Genomic DNA, 4340 nt, shown 5'->3' on the forward strand with positions numbered 1-4340 from the left:
CACTTCAGCCTATTGATCGCCTTGGTTTTCCCAGTGCTGGTACTGCCGTTCTTGAGCCGACATTTTATCGTCAAGCTGTTGTTCATCCTGAATGGAAGTTTGCGATGGTCGTGGATCTTGTAGCTCTTGAGTGCACCGACACATGGGATCTTGTTTCTCTTCCTCCTCGTGTTCGTCCAATCACTTGTAAGTGAGTCTACAAGGTTAAGACTCCCTTTGATGGTTCTCTTCAGCATTCCAAAGCTCGTCTTGTGGCTCACGGCTTTCAACAGGAGCATGGTCGTGATTATGATGAGACCTTTGCTCATGTGGCCCATATGACCACTGTTTGCACACTTCCTGGCGTGGCCTCTATTCACCACTGGTCTATGTCTCAGCTTGATGTTAAACATGCTTTTCTTATTGGTGAGTTCCATAAGGTGGTTTACATGCAGCCCCCACCTGGGTATTTTGTTCCTGATGGCATGGTATGCCGTCTTCATCGCTCTCTCTATGGCCTTAAGGAAGCCCCTCATGCTTGGTTTAAGCGTTTTGCCTTTGTGGTGACTGTCGCTAGTTTTTAGCGAGTGCTCATGATCCAACATTCTTTGTCCATCTTTCTAGTCATGGTTGTACTCTTCTTCTTCTATATGTTGATGAAACGATTATCGCTCGCGACAACCCCGAGTATATTGCCTTCGTGAAGGCTCATCTTAGTGAGCAGTTTCTTATGTCTGATCTTGGCCCTCTTTGCTACTTTCTTGGGATTGAGGTCTCTTCTACCTATGATGGCTTTTATATTTCGAGAAAAAGTATACCCAGGGTCTTCTTGCTCGTGTTGCTCTTACTAATGAGCGCACTGTTGAGACTCCCATGGAGCTCAATGTTCACCTCCGTGATACTGATGGTGATCCCTTGCCTGATCCGACGCGCTACCGTCATCATGTTGGGAGTCTTATCTATCTGGCTGTCACTCGTCCACATATCTCCTATCCGGTCCATATTCGGAGTCCGTTTGTCCCCGCTCCCACTTCGGTTCACTATAGTCACCTCCTTCGTGTTCTTCGATATCTTCGGGGGACGATCTTTCACCACCTATTCTTTCCTTGTTATGGTTCATTACAACTTCAGGCGTATTCGGATGCTATGTGGGCTAGTGACCCCTTGGATCGCCATTCACTTTCTGCTTATTGTGTTTTTCTTGGTGGTTCTCTCATTGCCTCGAAAATGAAGAAGCAAACTGTAGTTTCCCGTTCGAGTGCAGAGGCTTAGTTGCGAGCTATGCCTCTGTTGACAGTAAAGGTGACTTGGTTATGGTGGTTATTTCGGGACTTCGATGTTTCTGTCACTACACCTACTCTGCTATTGTGCGACAGTAGAGGTGCTATTAGCATTGCACGTGACCGTGTGAAGCATGAGCTCACCAAGCATGTCGGTGTTGATGCTTGCTATGTGCTCGCAGGTGTGCAGGATCAGGTTATTGATCTTCCGCATGTGCCTTCCGAGTTCCAGTTGACGGATTTCTTTACGAAGGTCGAGACTAGAACACAACATGGCTTCTATCTTTCCAAACTCAGTGTTGTTTATCCACCATGAATGAGGGGGGGGGGTGGGGTTGTGTGTTAGAGTTATATCCAGCATGTATATTTTACTCGTTGTATGAGGGGTTTCCTGCATATCTACCATCTGTACATGTATATATATTGGCCATTGGCCCTCAAGGAATACAAGTTGCATATTCCTAACATATGAAAGGCCGCGTAGGTATTTATTAATACGATAGGGTTTATCCCATAGGCGCATATAGCTTAGATCATAGCTTGGAGTACATGGGATATATAGAGAGAGATAAGTTACACAACCAGATGCTAATCTATCTCTACAACAACTATGGCGCCGGGCTTGGATAATCTTCAGCGGTGCAGACTTGGCAACCTAAGCAGGAGTTCCTCTGCATTTCTTTTCTTTCCTTTGGCGAGGAGCTGTCCACTCCTGGTACTTGTGCAAACTGCTGGTGAAATCGGTGAACAGCGCGTCGACTCCGATCTCTCTCAGCCAGTACTCATACTCAGCATAAGGGTCTTGATGGAAGTTGAAGTGCAAGAATGAATTCTCATTTCTGAATGTGTATGGATGCACCTACAACGCCACCATGATTCAGCATGGTACTGTCATCTAAGACCTGACATACGTATATATGTACATGTATAACAGCAAGAAATCTGTTGCTCACCTGAAGATTCAGAGCGTGTGCCCGTGCCACAAGATCGGTTGCAAGGCCTAGATGGTTATTGTTTGGGGGGATAATTGTATCCTTCCACGGCCCAATCCCAATTACATACTTCCTTATGAACGTGAGACAACCGTTCGAAGTTATCTCATAGTATGACTGCATGTTAGAAATGGTCTTTGAAAACTATTTGTTTTTCGGTGATGAACTTGGTAGAGAAAAAAAGTAGTGCTTACTATTGATCTTACCTGGTTGGTATCTTCAGTTGGAACTGTGGTGGGGTATATCAGAAGCAGTTTTGGAGCATTTGTCATGTTTGAGATGTAAATTAGTGAAGTTGGAGCAAAGTATTGGATGAATAGCGGCTTCTTAAGCCAATCTTTAGACATGTATTCGCCTTTGTAGTCATACTTGAGAAGCGTCTCGACAAACTTGTCCTCAAACTTCTTGCAACCTGACCACTTGACCTGCATGTTTTTTCGTAATCATATTGTGGAAAAAGGTCAAGAAATCGGTAGATATTAAAGTTGGTTCATTTTTATAAGTAAACAAAGTGTCCTCAGGAGTTGGTCAGGTTGAAATCACCTACATGCTGGTTGATGAAAATAGGATTCTTGATATGTGGGTATATTCCGACCACCGTGTCAGCATGAAGTGCAATCAAAATAAACTCATCAAATGTAAGAATATTGTACTTCCGTGCAATATAGTAGGAGAACATTATTAGCAGTTGCAAGAGCAAAAGGATTACATATTTATAGAGACATTTAAATAGCAAATAATACAGATCAAGGCATCCTAATTATACTGTATTTTATTTCATTAGTGATGAGATGTCAATAGTATTTTAGAAAGCAGAATGCAATATGAAAAAGCGAGCGAGAGAGAGAAGACAAAAGATATACAATTATACTGTTGATCCCTGAAATTGTAGCGCTGTTTCACCCTTAGTGATTTCAGTTCTCTTAAAGTAAAATCCACTGGAAGCAAGAAGAACTCCAAAAGTCAAAGTAGATTCATAGCCAAAAATGTCAGAAATAGCAAGTGCAAGAAAAGAAGCTCGAGACATGGTGTCGCATACCGATAAACCATCCCGTCAACTTTACTCACTGGACATCATAGGTTCTCTTCCTGCCAGTAAACTCAGTACGGTTCACGATGTCCATCGTGGTATCCAGGATTACATCATGGGAACATATCATATGTCCGTCCTTTGATACAAGTATATCAGTCTGTATGAAGTCTGCACCTTCCTCGATAGCCCTCTGCCATAAACAATGCATATGTATATTCAGGTTTGCATTAAGATATTAGATTTCAGTCTTAAGAGAATCTCCATCAGTATAATAACAGGTTAATAATGTGGACATGACATGATCTTCGGGATATTGCTTCAGCATACACCTCCCTTCATTACGGCTGGGCATGTGAATGTGTTGTCCTAACTCCTAAAATTATATTATAGCCTTGTTGGGCATTGTGGACTATTAGGTTCAGTAATTAATATGGAGTTGACGTGCCACCAAAATATATCAATCTGGATCTGATACAGGAGTACACAGCTGGTTACCAATTATGCCGCAGTTGTCTCTTCGGGTATTTCGCCATTGGAACCCGTGTGGGCAATGTTGTAAGGTCTGGATGTCTGTAGTGGCTGCTTCTTGTGGTTTACATCCAGCTGACCGTGGCGACGGGCAGCTGCGTTAGCATCGGATCCTCCAAGGAATATGAGCATAAGGACAATGATGGAGGTGTGCCCTGTTAGAGAATGCATTCAGTTTACAGGATATTGAAACTAAGTAGTAGTACTACTCAAGAGTCTGACGAACCAATTTGATACACAATCCATCTTTGCCATATGAAGTTGCACTATTCCAAATTCAAATGAAGTCGAGCTTTTGTGGGGGAAAACATACATCAAATCCATGCATTATTATTCAGAAGAAAGAGAGAGTGAGGGGGAAGCCATAGTGTGGTACTTACAGAGGGAATCCATGGTGCTTCTGCTGCGTCCCCACTTGCTTCCTTCTCTTCCTCCTTCTATCAGAGTAGCCTCCTCCTCCGCCTATGGGGAGTCAGAGTCAGAGAAGCTTTTAAGAAGCGGCGGCCTGGCACGGAATATTCCTTTGAG

The 4340-nt window shown here is 43.3% G+C and overlaps 1 pseudogene; it reads right to left on the bottom strand.

Annotated features, from left to right (window-relative positions):
* Positions 1–1914: 1914 nt before the first annotated feature.
* LOC123407819 lies at positions 1915–4058 on the bottom strand (annotated as a pseudogene).
* Between the last annotated feature and the right edge of the window lie 282 nt (positions 4059–4340).

Source organism: Hordeum vulgare, chromosome 1H (assembly GCF_904849725.1).
Source record: "Hordeum vulgare subsp. vulgare chromosome 1H, MorexV3_pseudomolecules_assembly, whole genome shotgun sequence".
Classification (NCBI taxonomy): Eukaryota; Viridiplantae; Streptophyta; class Magnoliopsida; order Poales; family Poaceae; genus Hordeum; species Hordeum vulgare.